The sequence below is a fragment of the Callorhinchus milii genome, unplaced genomic scaffold (assembly GCF_018977255.1).
Source record: "Callorhinchus milii isolate IMCB2004 unplaced genomic scaffold, IMCB_Cmil_1.0 Scaffold1, whole genome shotgun sequence".
Taxonomy (NCBI): Eukaryota; Metazoa; Chordata; class Chondrichthyes; order Chimaeriformes; family Callorhinchidae; genus Callorhinchus; species Callorhinchus milii.
Window position 1 is genome coordinate 105744149 of NW_024704742.1, and position 26397 is coordinate 105770545.

The 26397-nt window shown below is 42.4% G+C and overlaps 1 protein-coding gene and 1 non-coding gene across 3 annotated transcripts in view; one reads left to right on the forward strand and one right to left on the reverse strand.

The window, feature by feature from the left end:
• Positions 1-26397, forward strand: part of efna5b (ephrin-A5b) — a 152116-nt gene that overhangs the window by 34150 nt on the left and 91569 nt on the right. The gene's annotated exons all lie outside the window — the stretch shown is intronic.
• trnaa-ugc lies at positions 17987-18058 on the reverse strand. The gene has a single exon. It is a non-coding gene; the product is annotated as a tRNA-Ala (tRNA).

Consider the following 26397-nt stretch of genomic DNA (forward strand, 5'->3'; position numbering starts at 1 on the left):
CAAAGCTATCAGAGCACTCGGTTTAGCTAATGATTTATAAGAGACAAAAGCCCATGGATTTGTAAAATCATTGGTTATCCACTGCACAGACCTGACCGGTCAGGTCCAATGATTCATTCATCCACTGTAGAAAATGAGGCACTGGAGAATCCAGTTTGAGGTCCTGTATCCCTCTCTTTTTGCAATGTATTGAAAACCTTTCTTTACGATACACTCCGCAGAGCATCCTCAGGTTGCCTGGCTTATACGATTTCCATTCCGGCTCTTGGCTCTCACTCCGATGGCAGCTTCCATTTTTCAAGCAATTGCTGGTTTTGACTCTGAGGGTGGGAGGGTTAGGAAGGGGGCAGGGGGTGAAAAGCTGACATGCACATGACAGGAACTTGAATCAGACCTATTCTTCAAGAATTGTTTGGTTTGGATCAAATTAAACTCGGGAGGAAATGGTGAACAGCTCCGCTGGGAAGCGGGGACCATGTGGGATAAATTAGCAACTGCAGTGCTAGGCTTGATGGAAGGACTGAGTGGTATTATCAGAGAATGGCTAGGAGGCACTTTTATCACGTCTGGCAGAAGAATAAACCCTTAGTATCCAAGTGTCACCTCTTCAAGGGGTGTTCAGCACCTTGAACTCCTCACAGAAAAGCAGCCTCCAGCAAGGTTTGAAAACTGACCCAGACGATATCATTTTTGGAAAAAAAACAGGGCTGTGTAGAATACATCACAAAGCTTTCAAAAAAATAGACAGAATTGAAAAATAAGTCATTCCTCAGTAGTTTTGAAGGTTCGGGAGCTTTCCGTTGCTTGTTGCTAGAGGTGACGGCCTGATGGATTGAGCCTGAATTTGCTTCCAATTGTACTTGGGCCCCAATAGTGCTGTGAATCACCTCACAGTTGTAGGATCAGGTCACAAACAATCTCTATTAATTTTTGACAGGGAGGGAGGGAAACAATAAATGAGCTGTTAAACATACCATTTGGTATGAGACATAATACAGCCCCATACCCTGCAGGAAAGGCAGTGCCTGGAAGAGGCTGTGGTAGTCCACATTGCTGTTAGATCTTGTGTGTTTTCCCCCTGTGAGCTATTTCCATGGGGAGGAAGTGCCTTTCACTGGAAAGTGCAGTGGCAGCTCAGACATGCAGAATCTTAACTGGGTTCTTTAGTTTCTTATCCAACGCCTTCTCACCTTGTCCCAGGAGTGTACTCATCCCTACTTGGGGAAATAACTAACATCCCTACTTTCCCCTGAGCCCTCCCACCCACACCTAGCGTCATATCTACAAGAAAAAACAAGGTGCCAAGAGATGGTTGGTATTGAAAAAGACAGCAGCTGGAGGGGAGGGAGAGAGGAGCAGCTCTGCTGTTTGTAGTCTGAACTATTTCAGGCCAGGCTTCCCCTGAGAGGATCACTGCTCACAATAGTTGAGGCTGTACTTCATTTTGTACCTAATTATGATTTTAACAGATAATTTACTTTTCTTAAAATGCTGGGGGATGGAGATCTCAGGTGGCAGAACTGACAAGCTCCGTCCGGGATTCATACCTCGGTCAGTGTAAAAGTGACTGAGAGGCAGACGGCTGAGGGGAGTGGGGATCAATCAGTGAATCAATGCATCAATCAAACAATCAATCAATCGGCCTGTCTGTCTGTCTCTCTGTCTGTCTGTCGGGCTGGCTGGCTGTTTGTCTGTCTCTCTTCAGGAATGTGTAAATAAACATCAATTTAAAGGCCTTCTCAGGTATTATTTTCCCTGTCTGAATCTCATTATTTTTATGAGCACCTCTGGTTTGAATAAGCTTTTAATGGGGAAATAGGGAACAGGGGGTTTGCATTTGTTTTGAGCTGGGACCCGGCTCTTCAGTGTATTGCCCTGTGTCAGGCCAAGCTTGCTCGTCCTCAGCCAACAAAGTCAAAATGGTCTCTATGCACTGACAAAGAACGAAGACCACCCCTGAACAGCTTTGTGCAGAAATAACCCTGTGACTGCACTGTTTTGGGGGATGAAATCTGAAGGGATCTGGATTGTGAACATTGCTTAAGAAAGCCTTATTAAGGCAGCCTGAGTTTTGGAATACAGTCCCTTCATCTCGCCCCCTCTCTTGCCTCCTTCAAGGTCCATCTCAAGACCCTCCTCTTCGACCGCGGTCACCCTCCTACCCCCACCGTCCCTAACCTCCACCCGTCCTGATCCCGACTCTTTGACTGTCCAGCGCCTTGAGACGTCCTCCCGATGTGAAAAGTGTTATACAACTGTCATTTGTTGTTGTTGTTAAATAACATTTTTAGAGGAGGCTATAATTAATATTTCCAATTTTTTAAAAATGATCCCTTCAGGTAGACCAACAGCTATTGCTAGACTATTGTTATTGTTTCAATTAGTTTTTATGTTTCCCCTATTCCCTCACCAAGGTCTCCTGATCCTATACCACACACTAAATCTGCACATGGCTTGCTGCCTGCCAGGCTTCTGCTAGTGTTGTTGTATAACCAGCGCTTCTTTTATTGCTGTGTTATTAACAAACTTCGTCCAAGGCCCCAAGCGCAGTGAGGTCGAAAGCAACAAGAGAGAAAATAATGTAAATTGAGAAGTAATGCTTTGATTTTAAAAGCCTGCAGATTGCAGCAGGTCGATGAGGCTGAGGGAAGGAATGAATGAGTTCACAGACTTGAAGTCCTGGGAAAGAAAAATTGGATGAAGAGCTGAGGAACTGTAAGAGTGGCAGGGGAGGGGAAGAGAAGGATAGAGTACAAGAGCATGGTTGTCAGTGTCAGACAGAGGGTGTGGATGGGAAAGAGAGGAGTCATGTGAGAACAAACTACTGTCCAATTTTCCAACACATTGGAAGAAAAGCAGCTGGCTGTGCAAAACTTTGTGTGAGGAGTCACCGATGAATTGGCCCCACAGTATTTAGTGTTGCTATCCTTACTGAGGAGCACTCTCTCGAATTCTCATGCCTCTTACCAAAACCTAAATCCCTTTCCATAACTCTAGTACCACGAGAAGCCAGTTATCTAAAGGAAATGCTATGATCGTGTCTGGGATGTCTCTTTGTGTTGGGTGTCCCTGAGGAGTCTCTGCAGCGAGGCAGGGTGTCTGATAAAAACGTCTGTAATTTTGCAGCCAGCATTCAAAATCCTACCGCTCCAGCTATTGTATCTCTCAGTCAGGCCCCACTGGGAAGCACTCATTTTTTCTGCCAAGTCAAATTTTTGTGTGAGTTGCATGTATTGTTTTCCCCTCTATTGTCTGTGCTCAGCAGTCCAAACTGTTGACCCTTCAATGTCCTGTTTTAAAATTCAGCAGATAACATTCTTGCATCTCCAGGCTGCTATTTCGCTGCAGCCAGGGACAGTTTTCAGCATGACACGTGCCCTTTATTTTCCTGTTAGTTATTCCCTTTCTGCATTGCGTGATATATTCTTTCGTAATTCGCATCTTATTTTCAAGAAAAAAAGAACTCTCAGTTAATAACTTTTAAACGTTCTCTGTGTTTAGCTGGTTTCTACCATTGTCTCGGTGCAGTTGGGCGTCAAGAATTATTTTATCTGACAAAGTCATTTACCCCGTATAAAACCTCCTTCCCACACTTTGTTACAATGATTTCCTGGATCTCTTTCACTATTACTCTTATCTCTTTTCTTCTTTGTGACCTCATTCCATTTTCTTTGTCCTGTCATTGCTACTTTCTCCCACTGTCACCGGTAGTTCAGGAAATCAGGAGTGAATTTAAGTGATGAGAGTGTACAGGTTTGGAAACATTGTGCCTGGCAGTCAAGAGCACTGCTGACCTTTTAACTCATAGAGGCTTTGCTCAAAATGCTGCATTGCACAAATCTGAATACCTCAAGATCACAGGATTGGTTTGGATGAAGAAGGCATCGTTGTCCCAGCTCATCTCATCCTTCCAGAATGCCCACCCTACCATGTTCCCAGCACAGCATCAAACTATTTTTTAAGTGAGTCCAACATCCTGGCCTGAATCACCCATCCTGGCAACAGTGTAGGGCAGGAAGTTTGAAATAAGAATAAAAAGGAACAAAAACTATTGAATTTTTGGCAGAAGTTGGTTTCCTAAAGGACTTTCTAGTCAACTGTTACCGATCTTATCAGTTATAATAAAAGGATTTAACAGGCCCAGATTGCTAAAAATTGACGAACCCATGATGAAGTTACAAGGAGTAAATTGCTACATTCAACTTAGAGTAGACCTTATTGTTCTTACACCTGATGCCTCGGGTGATGAAAGAGATGCCAATTGTGATGGCCTTACAGACATGCACAATTCCAAATCTGATTTTAGATCAATGCCAAGTTAGCTGATCTCAGCCAGGGTGCTAGTGGAGTGCTACAGTTGACATGTATGGTCCCAGTTCTGACGAAGGGTCGTGGACCTGAAACATTGACTCACTTTCCTTTCTCCATAGATGCTGCCTGACCTATTGAGTTTTCCCAGCTCTCTTTGTTTCAGATTCCAGCATCTGCAGTATTTTGTGTTTTGTTCATGTGTGGTCGTTGTTTGGAAAGGGGAGGGTAATCACCCAGACTTATCACTCCTGATTATATCAATGATGCATGCTGAAAAGTGAGCCTATGTGGCTGTTGGGGATCGAGCTAGGATGCTGAGGGTTATTGTTGGTCTCACATCACGGTTGGTTTGGTGAGGTAGTGGGGGGGCGGGGGGAGTTGGTTCCCAGGGAAACACACTCCCATCATCTGTTCAACCATTCAGGAAAGGAGAGGTGGATCTACCTAATGAGAAAATGGATCCAGATTACATGAAGATATAAAACCTTCAGGATAAGGGGAAAGAGGAGAATGAGATTAAATAAATAGCTTCCTTAGATACAAATATGATGGGCTGAGTTTCAAAAGGTAAAGGCTGGAATTATATGCAAAGCAGCAGTATTGCTAGCTTCCGTTCAACCCTGCAGCTTCTGACAAACAAATGGCATCCGCTTTCTGTGATCCGGCTATGCATCATGACCTCAGGCAGGAGCTCCTCAATACTCTTCATAGTGCTCTCGCTCAGTTTCTGTAGGCCTAGACTTTATGATCATCGTTACTGTATGAGATAGTCATATACTCTCTTCTGCAAGAAAACTCAAGAGAGGAGTAAGTAAGCAAAGCCGCCTGGGGCAGTGATACCTAATAAGAAGCTCATGATATACTGTTGCTGGTTGCATACAGGCTGAGTCACATATTTGCGATTGAGGTTCTAATGACAATGGAATTTTTCCAGTTCTCAATTAAAGCCAGAGGCACCTTGATCCACTTTCTCCCCACCCCAAACAACAACAGAGTCATTGTTCTACCTACAAAAACAGAAGTTCGTGGGAACACTCAGCAGGTCAGGCAGCATCTATGGAGAAAGGAAAGTGAGTCAACGTATTGGGTCCACGACACTTTGTCAAAACAGCCTTGGTGCTGTGATGGGAAGACGATAGGGTGGGTTTTCTGGAAGGATGAGATCAAATGGGCCAAACTCTTTTCTGATCTTGTGAGCAGCAGGAAGCCTCATATTTGTAAACTGCAAACTTTTAGCAGGTCAGACATGGCTCAAGAATCCCTAGGAGGGGAAGAACTGAAAATACTTCAAAAAGTGGGTGGAAAAAAATGTCTATAAAATACACGGTCTGAGTAGATTTTTTTTTATTCCTAGCAAAAAAAGGCTGTGTCTATCACGGTGAGAGGCTAATTCTGCCTAGGCTTTTCAGTTAGGTACTTGAAGAGATTAAAAACGGCATTGTTTGACCACGTGGAACGTTCCCTAATTGATCTCTTCAAACATGCACTATTAATAATAATAATCCTTGCATTTGATATAGCACTTTTCATATCTTCTAGACGTCTCAAAGCACTTCACAGAATATTCTGTATATTTGTGGACGAAACGTGGCAGCCAGTTGCGCGCAGCAGTGTCCCACAAACAGTCGTGACCAAATTGAGTGACCAGATCATTATTTTTTTGAGGTATTATTATCCCCGGAAAAGCGATCTGCCAATCGACTAATAACACGAACAAGATTACATTTGTATAGCTAACAACCGGGTTCCTATTTGCTGCTAGGTAAACAGAGGTGTGCAAAGAAACTTTGCCCTGTCCAGGAAACGAACCCAGGTCTCTCTCTTGCGAGGCAAGTGTTCCAATCACTGAGCTACAGGACTCCACAATGAAAAGCGAACACAGATGCCTGCAGTCTGGAACTGTGCTGGATTCTGTCGAGCAGGCGTTCTGTTTACGTCTCGAAGAGAACAGGCCTTTCAATATTGTTGGGAGCAATTGACAGATCAGCAGTTCATTTGAATTAAATTAGGAGTTTCTTTCTGTAGATCAATGGCATTTCTCATCAGAAACTGCTTAAACTGACCACCTGCCCTCACTGCACAAAGCCTGGAATTCCCAGCCCACTGTTTGCTTCCAATAAACATATTGGTTGACAAGGCGTTAATTGTGTTAACTTTTGATTGCTTTTGAGAAGCTATGAAGTGTAGTAAGGAAATTCGGAGGTGGGGGAAAGAGAAACTGATTTATATTCTGTTTCTAAACTTTAAAAAGAAACATGAAAACACGCTCAGTTTAGCTCTCGGAACACTTCCCTGGTTAAAATATCACAGTTGAGAATGTCCAAACCAAACAAGTACTAAATGTCTGGCTGTAAGGAATCATTTTGGACAAGAATCCTTTCACCCTCTTGCGGGATTAATGGCAATTACCAATGCAAACAATAAACAAGACTAGAATAGAATGGCTCTGACCAGCCTTTGAAATGAAAACAAGCAACTGTCTGTAACCAATTAGGAAAGAGCAAAGGGCAGCTCAGAGATCCAACACAGAAAGACCTTAATGGGTAAAATATCCTACCTTCGAAGTTTTGGGCGAAGTTTAGCCAGAAGCTGAGCAAAGGAAGAATTAAAGACATATTTCCTTCTCTCTCTCTTTCTGACTTCCTCTCTCTGCCCCCCGCCCCCCCTCTCTCTCCCTTCTTTCTGGGCGCAGTGTTTCTTCTGCCTCTGTGAACTTTTCTTCTCTGTTATAGTTTTTCCATTCTCCTGCAAAGCTCAGTCTATCTGGGGTTCATGCCAGTGTTTAGCTCACACAGACACAGCAGGAGTGGAGTCAAATAGATGGTATTCTTTTGCTTTATTTGGGATGAGAGCTCCAAGCGACTGGGCAACTCAAAAAGTTGAGAGTGACCAACAAAAAATAATCATCTACAAACCAGTTTGAACCGAGGAAACTCTGGATATAAGAGAGTGAAGGAGGGAACGCAGGAGAAAGATATAAGAGGGTTCAGAATAGAGGGAGCATCTCAATAATAAACAGAGATGTTCATGCTCTGGATACTGGTCAGGACACGTCAGTGTGGTTCATTCGGCCCTTGGACCAACTTCTAAATAATTAAGACATCCTTCTGTTGCCTTCACGCACGTTACTGGTGTAAATTTTTGATCCTGATCATTTTTTTAGGACTATCTTGGCCCAGCGGCTAAGGAAAGAGCTCATTGCGAGTGCTCCCTTTCCCTTAACACATGCTGCATTGTCTGGCTGAAGCGGTTGTCTGGCTTTCATTTGGCTTTCTTTTCCTTGGCGGTTGCCTGCTGCTCTTTGGCACCGTAGATGCTGCTGCTGCTTGCCTGGTGACTGGGAGCCAATTTATCTCCCAGCAAGTTGTTTATTTTCTGAATACGCAGAGAGGAATCCCTGTAAATGAATAAGTGCTACTTTTCACTTATTTCCCAGCCAGCAGGTGGCCAGAAACGATGTTGACTGAACTACCTTGGATCTCATTCTGGATGAGGACTAATCTGTCTTTGCCTCCTCTCAGTCCTCCTTGAGAACAACTTCATTCCCCAGTTTATTCTGAGCCTGGGTGGGACCAGTGAACTGTGCCCCTTGCATTTCCACCGCAAGTTCTGGATATTTAGGGCAGTTGCACCAGCACAGCTACCCAGTTATTAATTTAGTACCATGCTTACCAATTGCACCAGAATGTCACAGGTGGTGTCATGGGCAGGACCCAAGCTGGGTGCCACTCAGATGCAGGCTATTTGCTCCAGTCTTGACCAGGTTTTAGGTGTTTGTAAATACACTGAGACTGGATGCAGTGTTCCAGTGTTGAACAGGTTTAGATGTTAGAACACTTACTTATACAGAGGCAGATGCAGGCTATTTGTTCCTGTCTTGACCAGTTTTACATAGACAAACTACGCTGCTGGAACAGGATTCTGACAGTTTTGTAGTACAACCCAAGGATTTCTTATAGTTTCCTTAGAACCCTGGCCTAGTGGTGACCTCAGTATACTGCACAGAGCAGACAAGAGACATTACATCAGTGACCCCACGACATGCTGTGGTAACTAATGGTCTCTGGTGCAGAGCTTGGGGAAACCATTCTGTTTAGTTACTCAACAAGCAGACCCCTAACTGGGACAATGGCCAGAGCAGCACTAAATGAACTCAAGCAACATAAATAAACTATTACTTAGGTTGAGTTAGACTGGATTTATATATGTTCAGAGAGGGAGATTCCAAACTTTGACAAGAAAGTGCTTGAGTAATCTTGCATTCTGGGTTACAGTGCGATCGTGAATCCAGCCCAGACGGATAGGAGGAAAGTTTCCTCTCTTTGCCAACTTTTAAGGATCAGGCATGCAATGGGTTTAGACAGTTACAGTCCAGTTTTCTTGTGAGTCTCAATTGACCCGTAGCACATTATCGGGTGAAAAATGTTAACACTTCACAACAGAGCTGATATGATAATTCTCTTCAGTGGCGATTGTCATACGAAGTCTGTTGGGACGCCTTGGGACGTCCTCCCGACACTATACAAAGGCTCTATACAAATGTAATGTTGTTGGTGATACTCTGCATTTTTCCAATACTGTACGTACTGCAGACTTGGTACATAAAAATGGCAATAGATAGGCAACTTTACTGATAGATACCATAAGCTATTGTGGGCTCAGTGATAGAAAAGTGATAGAACACTGGGTTTGATTCCCGGCAGGGCGAAACCTTGGGCAAGTTTCCTTACCCTGCAAGCCTGATAATAATGCCTCAAGAAAAAANCAATAATAATTTGGTCACTCAATCCAAGACTGTTTGGGGGACACTGCTGTGCGCAATTGGCTGCCGCGTTTCGTTCGCAAATATACAGTCAATTCAGTTTACATTATATTCTGTGAAGAGCTTTGAGACGCCTCAAAGACGTAAAAAGCATTATATCAACTGCAAAGAGTATTATTATTATTTCTGTGATTCAAGTCACAGTCAGCATAGGGATGTATCAGACACTGACCCAGTGCTCTGATCCACAACCCCAATCTTGCTTGGTAATGTACTGCTACCAGCCTTGCAATATGCATGCAGTGACCAAGGTCGCTAACATGCTGTAGTAATCTCCCTGCCTTACTTAAGCGCATCACTGCATGGGCAATTCCATTTGGACATGGTCCCTGGCAAACACACAGTCTTGACATGAGTCCCAGCTCTGAAACAAAGGCCTTTTTTTTTAGCTTTGTAGTTGTTAAAAATCAGTGACTCGGCTCAAGATTATTTTCAAATACTTGGCTAAATCCCTGAAAGAAACATACCTGTGAGCGGCTGCAGGTCAGAATGCAATGCGTTCCATTCTGCCTTGCCAGGGTTGGTTTGAAGTGACCTTTCATCAGCTTTGGCACACTCATTAATGCTAGTCTCGAGATTTCATGCTCTTAAGAGTAATTCTTATGAATGCAACGTTATGCGGAACACAGAACGCGTATGAACACTTTGCCGGTCAGTTCTTGACATTTTATTTTTTACGTTTTAAAAAAAAGTAGAATAGAAACAAAGACGCACTTGCAGTTGTGTTGGATGTGTTGCGTGTGTGTATTCAAGGTATGTTCCGTGAGAGGAAGTGAAAGGAGACAGATACAGGGAGATAGCTTCCCTCTGAATCCAGTTGCCATAGCAATGCAAACAAAGCAAATGGTGAGGTAATAGCTTGTGATGGGGAGGCGGGAAAATGCATAGAGTCTATTGGTGACTTTTCACCAGACAGCGAGTAAGCGAGTGCCCTCCATCTTTTTTTCTTCTTCTCGCTTCTAATCTGATTATTCAGTGTATGACTTTGGGAAAAGTGGGAAATGCGCTCACACAGCATGCGTTCACCTTTTGGACCCCTTTGATTAGCCACCCATGTCTTTCCATTACCATTTCCTTTTCTGAGAGGATTTACGAGCAACTTCTCAAGCTATTCTCTTTCAGGTACATTTTGGGGATTATTGCAAAATAGTTTCACACCTTTCTTTTGGGGGAGAGAAAGGGGGATCGGGGAATAATTTCCTTATAACTTCTAGGAAAGCATTGAATTGAATTCTGCCGTTGCCCTTTCACTTCAAGATTAACTTTTTTGTTGTTTTTTTAAGAGGCCTTTGTAAAGGTTAGACTTTAGCAGGCATTTTGTGAAGCCGGCTTTTGTGTGCGGTGCCCAGTCACTGGGATCACTTTTTCACCAGCTTTGCTGGAGGAGAAGAAAAAAAGCCTCCCTCCTGCTAAAGGATGAAAGCTCGAGACTAATCTGCTTCTATCTGGAAAATTGGAGAGCCAGGGGTTGCAGTCATGAGGTCACATCCCTTATGTAAACTGTCAGATTCTTTTTACATTAATAACATATCACATAAATACCCTCGGTAGACTTGTCAGAGCTATTCCTAAGAATGTAAAGCCCCAAACAATCGCAAGCTCCCCATCAAAAATGATGGCCTCTATTATAGGAGAATAAAATGTGTCTCTTCTGTCTATATGGGAGTTATTCTCCTTTTGGGAACCAGCAGGAAGAGAGATACTGAGTTGATGCAACAAAGCCTTCTGACCACTGTGGCAAGAGGTGCCCATTGCATGAACTCATACTTGTCTTTTGCCATTATATTTATCCACTGATTCCTAAACGTTCCACTTTTCCATCACTCTTTGAAGTCATTAGGTGGGAAACAGAGTGGGATTAAATCCCCTGGGGTTGTCGGTTCTGCATGAAGCAAATAGCACGCTCTCCAGTGTGACTGGACTCAGGGTATTTGCTCAGGAAGCCAGCCGTGGATGGCAGCTGGGCAATGAGAAAGCAAGGGATTCTTGTCTGAATGCGGAAAGATCAAAGATCCACCGTCGGGGTCTGCACTCAATGTGCTCTTTAGACGGGACAGTTTGTCATGAGAGAGGATGGACTCGACTGAAATAACTTGCCTGCTTTTTTTTAAAACCGTCTCCAATTGATAATGGTGAGAATGTATTAGTAGCCGTGGTTATTGTCCCATGACATGGGGGTTGTCCATCAAGTCTTCAGAGTGAGGCAAATAGATGGATTCCAGAACAATATCTTATACTTAATTGTGTATCTGATGAATAGGTAGCAAAAGAAAGGGTAGGAAAAAATAAACTAGCTACTTATGTCAGTCACTGCATTTAGTCCTGTTTAGGCTGCGCTGCTTAGTGTTATAATTGCATTACTTCTATGTACAGCTTGCCCACATTATACGCCTTATTGCTGGGGAAGCTGGAACAGCTGGGTTCCACATGTGATCCCACTCCAGTCTTCCCGGTGTCCTTTTGATCAGTGGTTTGTGTCTGCACCACTGTCGCACCTGTTAACTCTTTCACTAGCAAAAACGTTTTATTAGACTAAAAGAGCAAATGCGTCCCATAATACTTCCTTAAAGTATGTCTCTCTCCTTCTAAGCAAAGTCTTTGTGGCTGTTTATTGAATCCTCATTGCCAAGCCTGATTCTATCCACATGCACACACCGGCAGAGGTCAGTGGTTGGTGAGCAAGGCAGGAACCTGGCAGATTTATTTTCTTCTCCAGGCCTGTGTAGTGCACCCCATGCCTCCCCAGGCTGAGATCATCGAGTTCAGGGCAGACCAGAGAATTGAACTTGGGACCTTCCTTGGGTCTGTAAGGTTCAGCTGCCCATTGCATGAACTTGCTGAGCTATTGAGGAAGTCCAGTCAGGGTATTCAGTGTTCAGAGTGGACTTGTGTCAGGGGGAGTCTTAACAAACGGTTGAGATAATATTTTAGTTTGCTAATTCTGTCTCCTTTATTAAAGTAGCAGCGTGTACATCAAAAAAAAACAATTGGCAAACAATCGGCGTGGGGTAGATAAACTGCCAGAGATATCTATTAATTTAAAGATAAAATGCCATGTGTGAATGATGCACTGATGTCTTCAGGCGCCGTTTACATCAATGTACTTCGGTAAAACTAAAGTTTGCTGGATGTTTTTCCATGATGTCAGCGCCCCTTTAATTAGGAGGACTCATCCAGCTGGGAGGCCAGGTAGGCGTGTATGATGAGCTCCTCCATGGCTACTCTCCAGGCTGTTCTTTGGTGGCCTGATGGATGTGCTTGCCACGATTGCAAAAGATTCAAAATGTATCTTTCTTTCCAAGCCGAGCGTCCATGGCTGTTGGCTCATTACAAATGTATCCAACAGCCTGTCTAGGAACTCACCAAAACCGCTGCCAATGGAGATGCAAAGCAGCCAAAATGACAGGCAGTCCTGAGACCCAACTTGGTTATTATCCAGTTGGGCCATCACTCACTCCCTTTGATAAAGGCCTTCGCTGGACTATATATAACGTGTAAACAAGGACTGGGTGATGGGGTAGCATTGACCACTCACTGTTCACCTCTGACAGTTGGGTTTGAATGAGGCCTGGATTATTTGGATGAGAATCTCCTTTCTCAAAGGACTATAAGGATCTGAAATGAGATGAAGTAAAGCTTGGGCACCCTTGATCTGGTTCCTGCTAGGCACGGACCCACATCACAGAGTTGGCTCAAGTTAGAACTAGTAATGAACATTGAATTGCAATTCTCACTCAGAAGAGACCACAGGCCTGGCTGGGATGGGAATAGAAATGTATCCTGGTGCCGTGGAGTGTTGCTGGTCTGAGCTTGTGGTTTTGCATATTGTTTATGAAAAGTAGGGAGGTGTTTTATGAGGCTTGCTGTGTGTCTGACCTCAGAGACTGGATGCTGACACTGGGTACTAAACATGTGAAAATATTCAGTCCCCAGCACTTAATGCATTTACTCGATGGTGAGATCAAACACAAACCAATCAAAAAAGCGTTATAAAAAATTACCACTCAAGAGGCCTATTTCTGGCTCGGCAGAAAGTGTAAACCATGTGATAGACTAGAGAGAACAGGGTGTGTTTGTCGTTTTATTATTGTGCTGGGGGTTCTCCCAAACTTCGGGAAGGGGGTGAGTGAATAGATCCAGGTACCCCCAGGCGAGGGCTGGCCAGATAGAGGGAATTAATAGTGGGGGAATTCAGTTTGTGATACTAAAGGGCAGAACGAAGCAGTGGGGAAAATCGTTGAGGCAGTTTTAGGGTACAAGGCTGCCCCAGCGTTGTTAAGTGATGCACAATCTTTGCAACAGGATATATTCTCAAAGGGTTTAAATGACGCAGACGTCATAGAGCGAACTTCACACGGAAACCACGGCACTTCTTTACCTTGGTCGGGACTGCTGCTATTGAAGAGATTGCAGCACACTTGCTGAGGAAGTGCTATCACCAATGGCAACAGCCTAGGTTCTGTCAGGCTCCGTCTATCGGGTTTGCACTCTCCACGGTTCCCAGCGGGGCGACAGTGCCCCCCTTTAAGCATACATTCCTGATACTTCATGACAAATGAGTTACAGGAACAAGCTCAACCTGGTCAAATGCCATCCTTTGAACTTGGGGACGATCTGAATGATTCTCCAGATGCTCCGGATGTGTCTTATGTCCTCTCAGGGCACAGACAGGAACCGTCATACAATCAAGCCAATGAGTTTCACTCATTTTAAAGCCTTTTACTCTTTACAGCGCAACTCTAATGGTGTCCCAACAGATTTCGGCATGGTATTTAGCCAGCAAGCATTTATCAGCATGAGGTTCCAGCATCAGTATTCGAAACACAGAACCAAAATTCAAACAACACCTGCCTCAAGTCTGGGTCGTTTTTCACGAAGAACTTTCATGGGGCAATACAGTTTGGAAGAAATGTAATCTCCGTAACCTGGAACTCAGATGGAAAAGATATAAAAGATTGTTACCTGATCTCCTCAAACACATTCTATTATCTGCAGTAATGCGGCCACTGCCCTGTGTGAAATGTATTTGCACATGTTAATACCAAACTCATTCACACATCACTGGCCAAGCAATCACCCGCACTGAAGCCCTGTTTGCAGTACAGCTTCAAACTCACGTATCTTGTGAAGGTCCAGATGATTCAATCAGTTTCCTACTGGAATCTGGGCAGCTTGTTTAACTCTATTTGGAAGAGTTCTCCCCTCTAGTTGTTTGACATCAGCTGAAGCTTGAAATATCTCCTGGTTCTAGTTCTAGCCATAAGACCATTGCCTTAACATTTGAGATTGTATGTATAATATAATAATCTTTACATTTTATATAGCGCCTTTCACAGCTGGATGACGTCTCATGGCATTTCACAGGATTTATTGTAAAATATACTGACTGTACTTTGGAGGCAGATGAGGCTGCCAATTTGCTCCCAGCAGTGTCCCACAAATAGCCGAAGAGTTGAATGACCAATTTTATTTGGGGGATTGTTGGCTAGAAGCTCGCTTCTATTTGCGAAGGATATTTAAAGTTGACCTTTTTTGGAACATAATTTTGGAAAATCATTTAATCCAATCTTTATTTGGAAACCAGTGCTTTTTAAGAAAAATGAAGAAAATGGCTTCCAAATTAAGACTGAATGTAAGGATTGTCCAATATTCTGGAAATCTTAAAACTTTAAGACAAAAATATGATCTCAAGGCTGAGACTATTTCAGCTCTCAAATCAAAATCACTTGGGATTATGTGACTACTTGTGTAGCCATTGTAAACGCTTAATGTGAATCTCTTTTACCAACAAAGAGAAACAGGGTGCATATGTCAGTCTGGTAATGTAACACCACTCAGACTATGAGCTTGATCAGAACATAAGAAATTAGCAAGTCAATATTTGTTTTTGCTTCGTTCTAATTTGAACGCGATTCATATGATGAAAATTCTTTGGTCTTAAATGAATTGAGAATTGTGCGCGCGTGCGTGCGTGTGTGTGTGTGCGCGCGCGTGTGCGTGGCCACGATCGGGCTCAGCTGGGATACTTGCCCGCGTTTGCTGAAGCTTACATTTTCCACCTTCCATCACTGGCCACCGGAGATCCTAGAGAATGGTAGGCCAGCACACATGAAAGGACTGCCCATCCAGAACTGGCACCTTTAGGAGAAGGAGGAAAGGAGATGGAAGAGGGGAAAAATTGCTTGGAACGACACCAGGAACTCGAACCATTATCTAGGTGCAGATAAAAGCTTTGCCATGTCTTAATTAGAGAGCACAAAGCATTGAAATAATTACCCAGACGACATTGCAGTTTACACATATTAATTGACTGTGTGCTGTGTGCTTGCCAGGACACTCTTACGTTCAACCAGACAGTGAATGTAAAGCCACTGATGCACGCCACCTGGTTTTTCCAAGTGTATTAAAACACGGTGTCGATTATGAAATTATTGTTGGTTGACATTTAAAATGGTGCATTAATCACAGTTAATTATATGACACTGCACAACATATGCCAGAGGCCAGTTGTGGAACCGGTGTCTGTGGGTGATGTAGAGGCAAAATGAAAGTGATGGCTGGGGATGTTTTGATTGCTGAGTGCTACTTATGCAGAGAAATCGGCATCGAAAAAGTGGGAACATGTTGGGAATTAATGCGGTGAAGCCCTGTCTGTCCTGCGAGTTAAATTATATGCTGAATGATTCGAAAATCCGGGGGAAAAAAAACACCCTGGGCACTTATTACAGTGATTCTCAAACATCCCTAGCAGTTTTGATTGGAGTTAGATGTAGTTAGGTTATTAAGAGTAAGATGGATAGAGGAAGAGGAGCTTGCTGTTTAATTCTTTCCATAGCAATGTTTTTTAGTTGCAAACCTGGATGAGCCAGTTAGGCCTACCTATACTTTCCTGGGTTTTGATATAGTGATTCGACAAAATCTCATTCAGGAGTGGAACAGTAAAGCGCTTTCTCCTAGCCACAGCTGAAAGAAATCCCCCCAGTGCAGCGAGCAGCCTAACCTTTACTTACAGCCCTCAGTGCCTCTTCAGCACTCCGAGATGCTACCCCCACACGAAAGAGACTAGATAAGTGCAAGTTCTTGTTTAGGGACTGCTCTAGGCTGGTCTACATGTATGCGTTTTCATTTAAAAATCCACTAATTACTTGCTACAGCGCCGTAAGCAAGTGTTCAGTGTTTGTTTCTGGGGAAGGAATGTGGCAGGTCCTATCAGAAACGTGCTTGCGCCCTTTCCTTGTAACTACTGTATAAAAAGGCAAATGATAGATGGCAGAGAGAATGGCAAGTGTTATTAGAGTATATTTTTAACGTGTGTGTTACATATGCTAAATACAATTGGCTGTGTTTTCACAACCATTGTTTACTCATGGCCTCCAGTCCGCCAGCTTTATGTGAGTGTCGTTTGATTGTCAGCCCAGAGATTTTACTTTTGTTACTAGAAAGTATTAACAAGCCAGTAACTGCTACCATTATCAGCGCTTTTGGAAAAGTGAGAAGAGTTCTGATTTAAATTGCTTGTACATCGACTAAGAGCCAGTTCATTCCCATTATGTTCAAAAAATAGACACCTGAATGGCACAAATTAATCAAATTTGAAGCAAGAATAGAAGTTTAGTGCTTGTGAAAGCAGTTCTTGAAATGGGGGAGAAAAGCCGTCAAATGGACATAAAAAATGGTTCGTTTATTAAGTCTATGGGATTGTGTGCCTTGACCAAGCCTGTGTGCCACCATTGAAAGGGAACAAGGCAGTAGGCTGTGCCTGGAGACATTTTCTCCCCCTGATTGATGCCACTGGAGCTGTGAATGAACTTCTTGCTGAGCTGGAGGTCAGAGGTCTCAGTGCAGTGCCAGCTGACAGGCTTGCTGTGTGATGATGGCACTCTCCTATTCAGAGTCGAAAAGGCAAAACTACATTTCCTCCATCAGATTGCTTAGGAATGCCCAGAACATTCACGACAAGGAGGCTTTTTACACTGTGGGACTACCCCAGAAAAAGTTGGACTTCACCTTTACTCCTATGGGGTTCCTTGCCCAGTGTTTGCAGATGCGCTTAGAGAGCAATAACTACCTAATGCCTTTCAACAAGGGTTTTTCATTTAAAGTTCAGTTGGGTTTTTTAGTGACTCAGACATTCATTCTCACACCATCTGAGAATGTTCACAATGGAGAAAAAAATAACAATAACAACTTACATTTATATAGCTCCCTTCACGCCGGGTGTTGGATGCTTAAAAACACTGTGAAATGGAAGGGTCTTTAATAGAGAGTAATAAAATACAAGGGGGAGGGGTGGGGAAGTAAATTCAATACTGTGTGCAAATAATACACCCTGAAAATGTGTGGTTCTGACCCCCAATGCTGTTCTCAGTGGCGTTCTCCGTGAAGCCTGTTACATGGAGTGCTGGCTCGGGTATACCCACCACTGCTTAGCAAAATGCCAGCTTTTTAGTAAACAAAAAAACTTAAATGGCCAGTTTCCCATTAACTGGCAGTCTGGTGCAAGCCACAAGTTAAATATGGCAGACCTCCCAGCTTCACTGACATCGTCATTGAGAGTGGATGCATAATGTTTTCAAGTACATTATTGTGTAATATATACATGATATACATGATAATAATAATAATCCTTGCATTTGATATAGCGCTTTTCACGTCTTCTAGACATCTCAAAGCGTTTCATAGAATATACTGTAAAGTGAATTGACTGTATATTTGTGGACAAAACGCGACAGCCAATTGTGCACAGCAGTGTTCCACAAACAGTCCTGATTGAAAATGACCGATTTATCATTATTTTTGTTTTTTGGAGGGATTATTATGAGGCGTGTGGAGTAAGGAAACTTGCCCAAGGTTTCGCCCTGCTGGGATTCGAACCCAGGTGTCTCGCTTGCAAGGCGAGTGCTCTAACCACTGAGCTACAGGACTCCACGATACATGATATACCTCTGTAAAACTCTGTATTGAATGTGTCCACGATACATAGATTCAGATTTGTTGCTTGCCCTAAATATCAAATGGACCGCTAAATTGTCGCCACATCTTTCAGTGACTGTGGTAAAGAGCAGCTAACTTTTTTTTTGACAGATTTGGAAAGATGCTTTGTGAAAAATGACTTTGTGTATCTTTGCTCTCTTACTCTGTCGCTTTTGCTGTTATCGTCTGTTATTAATTGCTGCAAGCAGCAATCTGTCAGTGAAGGAACTTTGTGGGATTTGAAATGTGCCTGATGTAGTGCTCTGGAATCATGTTCTCTCCCATGACTCCCAACACAATAATAGGTTAGCATAAATGATGACTAAGATACAGGAACATTACAATGGAAAGCAACATAATGGCTTCTGTTAATTGTTTATTAAGGCAGTTGCATAAAAGTTGTGTCTTCAGTGGATAATCACTACATTGATACAGGAGTGTTACTTCTTTGTAAAACCAAGTGCATTATTATGTAATATATCCCTGATAGTATATACCTCTGTAAAACCTATTATAGAACTGCAGTGCTTTTCCACATTTACTGCTATAAAGTGGGTGTAACAATATCTTTACTGGGTTGTTACACGCCTATCAAACAAGATACATTTTGGGATAAATAACATGCTGTTATAACATTCTGCTTGCCACTGCTAGCAATCCATGCTTAAGTTATGATGTCTTTACTCTCTTTGTAATAAGATCATAACAGAAGTTCAGATCATATCCCATTGTAACATAATTTCCAGAATAGCCCTAATCATTACCTTTTTCCCATTACAGATTCAGGCTTTGTCCAGTATCTTGGCCTCTGCCACTCTTCCAAGTAACCTGTTCCAGCCATTGATTTCTCTGTGTGCAAAAAAAAACAGTGGTGTCTGTCTTAAAATTGCCCTTCACAGCCCTGAATCTGCTATCTTGTACTGCCTTGGTGTATCTGAACGTATTATTCTGAGTTTACTTTCTCTATCAGCATCTGATGTACCTCTGAGCTTCTTGCCATTGCATTTGACAAATTCTATTGCTTGTCCTGCTCGGCATCCAACCCCACTGCTGTGCAGTGCTCTGAGACAGTATCTTGTGTGAAGAGCGTCAAGTTGTTGTTGATGTTGCCACTGCTTGGTAGGCACCAAACCAAGACAATTTCAGGGGTTAGATACACTTCCCACACACAAAATGAATGCTTGTGTTTCCAATGTGAACGAACATTTGCCGTAACCAAACCTTTGCATGCAGTTAGTTGACTGCAAAGGTTCGGAGGTTTCAGTTTTCAGCACGTAAGGGTGAGTCTCACAAAAACGTGATGAGTTTGGAATATCCTGGGCTTGGTGGTTTTCTGCCTGGGACACTGGCACCAGTTTAATGATACAATGACTGCCGGTCAAACACTAGCTGCCTCAAGTTGCACATGTTAAATAAATGCCTGACTCGGGTTAACCTCACAACCTTTCAGATTTATTACCTGATACTTGAGTACAACACACATGAAGCTAAAATTGCTCAGTCAAAATCCTCGCATTGGCTGTTGAAGATGTTGGAATTATTAAGATCCTAATCATTTGGCTGCATTTTTCTTCCCTTCTTACCTATTCTCACTTTCACCATTAAACAAAATTAAACAAAAGCTCACCGTGCTGGAAAGATGTCAAGGAGGAGGTGTATGTTGTCAAACAAGATAAAATTCTAGGAGGTGCTTTTGTTTCAGAGGAAAATCACAAGGTGACCAGATTTCCATGACTTTGAGTAAATGTGGCTTTTTTGCAATGAGCCTGCATTGACTGTATAAGCTCTTCACTAAACAATGCGCACTGTCCAGTACTAAGAATGGAGCTACTCTCACCGACTGGTATTGGTGAAGCCCAAACAGCCTCAATGCAACACTATTACAGATTTAAAAGATCCCTTTGATATGCGTTGGGAAAGATTTCCATTAACATTCTCTTGTTGTCTATCAATGAAGCGCAAGACAAGAAAAACAAATGGTGTTTGAGTCATTGCATTGAGACAAAGATACAAAGAGTCAAAAATCTGCCAAATGGCATAGATGATGGAGATTGCTATTTGGAGATTTTTATGACTGCCACTGATCAATGTATTCTGCATGTTAGCCACAATTTATGTGAGCATTCAAATAGAATCAAATTATTTTGCGCAACATTTTCTTTCACAGACTAATTCATCTGAATGCATGCCACTGCACAAACAGAAGCCATGAAATAATCTGTCTGATGGTATAAATTGATCAGGAGTATGTTTCTGTATGTTTATGAAAAGTAGCAACCAATGAAAGTGCAGCGATGACTCGGTTTCCCTACACACTTGTCAATCCTGTATCTACTTTTTTGGGGGAAACTATAGATTGGCTCCAAGGCTGGCCTTAAGAATCCCACCCTAAGTAAGCTGAATGCAGCCAATCCAGGACTCACAATGCTCCTCTCTTCAATATAGGTCACTGAAGTAGCCTGGTCCTGAAGTATGGTATTCTGTTTCTATGGAAAGTGAATATTTGTTAGGGGGGAAACCATATATAACCATCTGGGTCTAGATTTACTCTTATTTTGTTCACATTTCAGTGCATCCGTTATTTAGCAAATTCTTAAATGCCATTTTAACTTTGAAGCCAGTTTTCAAATTTAAGACGGTATTGCTAGTGGCCGGGAACCCTTTTCTGTAAACAAATCTACACGATCAGAAATGCATAGTTAATTTACAAAAGGAACTGGTGCTTGTCCCATTCAGTTGGTCATTAAAGGAATCACTTTTCAATGCTAAAGCAGTGACCACCTGGGTTCAATTCCAGGCAGGGTAAAACCTTGGGCAAGTTTCCTTACTCCACACGCCTAATAATAATCCCGCCAAAATGAAACAATAATAAATTGGTCATTTTCAATCCACGACTGTTTGTGGGACACTGCTGTGCGCAATTGGCTGCCGCATTTCGCCCACAAATATACAGTCAATTCACTTTACAGCATATTCTGTGAAGCGCTTTGAGACGTCTAGAAGACGTAAAAAGCGCTATATCAAATGCAAGGATTATTATTATAATATCCTGAAATATTATGAATATAGAGCAAATCTAGACCCAGGTAGAATTTCTACCCCTATTAGTTTCCTTTCCTTCTCTATGGTCTGCATGTATCTAGAACAAAAGCACTCTCTGTAGGCCTTTCTATTGAATTATGTTACTCTATGAAGGGGAAGAATGTAAAACAAGTCTGTGCAAACAGTAGAGAGTTGGGAATAGAATATTTTGTCAAGAGTGGATGAGCCAGCACCAGTTTAGGTTCGATGCATCAAATTGCTTCCTCCTCAATTGTTGTTTTCTATCATTCTATAATAATATTCCTTGAGTTTTCTTCTGCTGGTTCAATAAAAAAATCATGCCCAATACAACCACCAACAATTTGCATTTACATATTGCCCTTCATGTAGGGTAAAGTGTTGAAATGCTTTACAGGGATGGAGTTGGATACCAAGTGAGGGGAAGGTGGCTATAGGAGTGTTCAAAGAGGTAGGATTTAAGTTGGGATTTAAATACTGAAAGAGAGCACATGAGATGAGAGAGAGGGAGGGAGTTCCAAAGGTTTGGGAACGTTAAATAGCTCAACCACTGATGGTGGCTCAGAGAGGCGAGGGGATGTGCAGCAAGCCCGGTTAGCATAGGAGTAGGTTAGGAGAAGATCAGACAGATATAGAGGTGCCAAAGAGTGGATGGATTTATAGGTGTGAGGGTGAGGACCTTGAAATCGATCCGCTGGTTCAGCCACTCCACTGATGATAATTTCATAGTCACACAGTGTATCAATTCCCACTCTTTCCTCCACAACAGATTTTCTGAGTTTATTAAATTCTCATTTCGCTCAATATTAATCCTGCTGCCAATGCTCTTTCGAGCTCCTGTACTAATTCTTCTATTGTACGTCTTGGACGAGATGACACCCTAGCGTTTGCATGCTTTCTACCTTGGTATTCTGATGTCTTAGAGCAGTGTCATCCGCTTTCGATTTTTTGGATCCATTGTTGCTAATTTTTTTAATACAAGATATTAACTTGCTATTTACACATTAGCACTGCATCCTATGCAAACATGGCCTGGCAGTCTGCCCTGGGCTTCCAAATACACCATCACCTATCCATTTTTTTTTAAACAGACTTTAATAAAAGGAGCATCCTATTCCTCCCCTCACCATCACACACACAACGTACACACAACACACACACACGGAGCTATCTTGTCGACTGACGTGCTTGCAGATTTGAAATGGTGCCTCCTTTAGTGTGGGATCTCTCACTGTACTCATTGTGTGTGCCACCAGCTACTGTGATACCTTAACCTGAGTGGCTGACTCACTGCTGACAGATTTTGATCTCTTTATCTTGGTTCCAGTAATATTAGATTCTGATGATAGTCCTCCTACTGTTCCCTTGAAAAATCTATTTTTATGAACATCTGCAACGGTAAAGTAAAGAAAGAAATGGTGCAGAAATTCCCCTTCAGCATTCTATTCTTAAGTCAATAGCAGTAACACCAACTTGCATTCTTAAAGCACCTTTCTTTCTCCTGAAAGAATGTCTTAAAGCTCTTGACAAATATAGTCGTGATCACCGAGGAGGGAATAAGAGATGTTGACTAAAGGCACAGTGAAAGAGATATGTTTTAGGAGGTTTTTGAAGCCAGAGAGACAGGTAGCAAGGCAAAGTGACCTTGAAGGTTCCATAGAATCTTAGCAATTTACAGTACAGAAGGAGGCCATTTGGCCCATAGTTCCTATCCTTGCTTTCTGAAAGAGCTTTCTATTTAATCCTATTCTCTTGCCTTCTTTTTAAACAATGTTACTGCTTTTCAGATATTTATCTAATTTTCTCTTAAAAGCTAATATCGATTCTGCCTGAACCACGCTTCGAAGTAGAGCATTCCACTTCTTAGCAGCTCTCTGTATAAAGGATGCACAGGAGATAAAACTCTTGAGGTCATCAATTGTGAAGAAAAACACAGGAAGTGATCTCTGCTTGTAACTAACAAGCTTGTTTAGGATGGTGAGACCAGTGCTGTGGATGCAGCTGGCTGAATGCCCCACACTGTGGATGCAGATTGCTGGTGACATCATTGGCCACGAGCATCCTGTGGTTGCCACAAGCCTCTGTTTCCCATTAATTTCTACAGGAAGCCAAAACCAAAAGGAACCACTGTTCATGTTGTTTCGTAAACTTGTGGATGATGAGGGAGGAAATCATGCAAAGTTGGAAGGACAAAAAAACAAAATGCATGCCTTGTATCAGTATAATAATTGCTTTGATGTATTGCCTTATGGCATTGTTGAGACATCTCCAAGCGCTTCACAGGAATTACTGTAAAATGTAGTGTCTTGTGCATTTTGCAGGCTAACACGGCAGCAAATTTGCTCACAGCAATGGCCTATAAACAGCTGTGAAGTGGATAACCAGTTTTATCTGGGAGAGTTGTTGACCAGGACACAAAGAACAAACAATGCCCATTTCAAATTTACCTCCCAATATTGCTGGAAGTTTGGAAAGAAAAACAAATCCATTCAGTCTTATTTAATGAAATCTCTTTAAGGAGAAAAATCTTGAATGTTTATAGCTCTTTATATAGTAACATTTCAACATATCGTAACATAACATCGCGGAGTCCTGTAGTGGTTAGAGCACTCGCCTCACAAGCGAGAGACCTGGGTTCGATTCCCGGCAGGTCAAAACCTTGGGCAAGTTTCCTTATTCCACACGCCTGTTAATAATCCCTCAAGAAAAAAACAGTAATAAATTGGTCACTTCAATTCACGACTGTTTGTAGGATACTGCTGTGCGCAATTGGCTGCTGCATTTCGCCCACAAACATACAGTCAATTTACTTTACAGTCTATTCTGTGAAGCGCTTTGAGACAACAACAAGATTGCATTTATAGATCGCCTTTCACGTCGGGAGAACGTCCCATGGCGCTGGACAGTTGAGACTTCTAGAAGACGTGAAAAGCGCTATATCAAATGCAAGGATTATTATTGTTATTAATATTATTAACACACTTAACAGTTAATTACTAGAAATATCGTGATTGTTTTTTAGGCAAATGTAGCTCCAATTTGCATCAGGTTATGAGGTGATTGTCTGGAGGATTATTAGCCAATGCACTGAGGGAAACAATACTCCCTTCTCTTTCGAAATATTATCATGGTATCTTTAATGTCTACTTGTGCAGGCAGATAAGACCTTGGTTTAACATCTCATCCAAAAGATGGTACCTCTGTAAAGCAGCAATTCTCTGAGTATTGCACATGAAACATGACACAAAAACACTGGAGTTCAAGGGTACCTGAGGCAAGTGCTGTTACAGTTGAATCCTGAGCTGTAAATTTCTACTAAATTGGTTGTGGAGGAGTTAATTGATAGACTTCCCCCATTGCAGAGAAAAGATTGATCAGAAAACCTAGCTGCTATTCAGCTTGGTAAACTAGTCTGCTTTCTCCTCCTCCCCAACCACCCGAGCTGAAACAGCTTTCTCCCTTTGGTGCTGCACACACCAGATCCCAAGAGAAGTTCAGATGAAAATGGACTTTCAGCCTATTTTGACTTATTTTTCCAGTATACCTGTCCTACCGTCCTCCCTTTACAGCATCAAGCTGTTTCTTCAATGAGCTCTGTGACCTGGCATCAACCATCCTTTCTGGTGTAAGCTATTCCACGTATAGAGTACCCTCCTTGTAAAGAAGTATTAGAGTACCTGATTCACTGGCGATGCTCAGAAGTGCCGAATGTACAGTGTCAATGTTAGCAGGTCTACGTGAGAGGCCGTCACAGGTACTGATACCATCCAGATCCTGCTAGAAGGCCAGCTCCTGACTGCTTGACTTGAAGAGAGTTGCAGTTGTCCTCTGATGAACGGAGAGTGCACTGTCATCACTACTGGCTTGATTTGAAGGTGATGACATGACATTCCTGTCAACAGAGTTGCTCCTTTTCTTCTGAACAGGGCTGCCTTTTAGAGCTTTACACACTGAGAAGAATGAACTCCACGGCTTCTGTGTTTTATTTTCCCTTAATGCCACATTCATGTAAAGGGGTCGAAGATTTCTCCCACCGTTTGCATGTCCACACGCGCTAGGTGATATAGGCGTATCACACTTCACATGTACCTCATCCACCCAGCCCGTGGTTACCTGATTGGCAGTCTCAATTGAAAGGAAGATTCGCCCGACAAAGAAAAGAACGAAACCTGATCAAAAATACAGTTCAGAAAATTATGCTGTGAGAATCAATATTGTTCCTTGTTTTTTTTAAAACTTATGCAAATATTGTTTGGTGGAACCGCCCTTTGAAAGAGACTATTCATCAGTTTGCGGGAGCACAATCCACTCAATGTACTCTTTCTCTCTCTCTCACTATTTCACTCTCTCACTCACTCACACACACACTCTCGCACACACACTCTCTCACATTTTTTCAGTAAAAAAAAATCACATAAAGATATGGTATTCAATAGGGCAGTTTACATACATAATGAAATAACTGACCTTTTAATAAGACATAAATTGTTATAGGGCATATCTAGTGCATACTAAATTCCGAAAATTGACAGATGACACTTTGAAGACACTGAACTGCATTCTCAATGTCAGATTTTTCTTTTCTCCCTTCCCCTTTTGTTCTCTGCTCAAGGTGCTGACTGTGCTGGGGGACTGGCACTGAGTGCCAACCAATAGCTCACCTAAGAATACATTCTGCATGGGTGACTCTTGCCATTGAGTGTCGGTAGTTTATTTGACTGTGGGCACCATCACAGCTAAGCCAGATCCTTCCCCTCTACCCCAAAGTCATCCATGGATGCATACTTTCCTGCGGTTTCCACCGATTTTTTCAGGAGAATTGTAGAATACTTACTGACACACTTAGTAAATCAGTTCACTCAATACCTTGCTCATCTGAATGTCTTAATTGCACCCTAACAGTTACTTTACTAACTAAGCCATTGTGGGAGAATCTCAATAAATTGTAAAGACAAGTATTACTCCATCAACAGCTGAAGTGGAATATGATTTGCACAAACCTCTTTGCGATCTAAAGACTTTTAATAAACTCAGGTATCATCATTATATAGTATTCATGTGTAAATTGGATTTAGCCTTCATACAATCTCGATAATTCATTGACATTTTTCCTCATGTGTGCCTGTGTAAGGGGGGAGAAGATTAATAGTTACAATGTGAAACTGTAGACTAGGGTAGCCACGATTCAGTGCCATTCCTGACAGATTCATACTTGATCAGAGTCTTCTCTG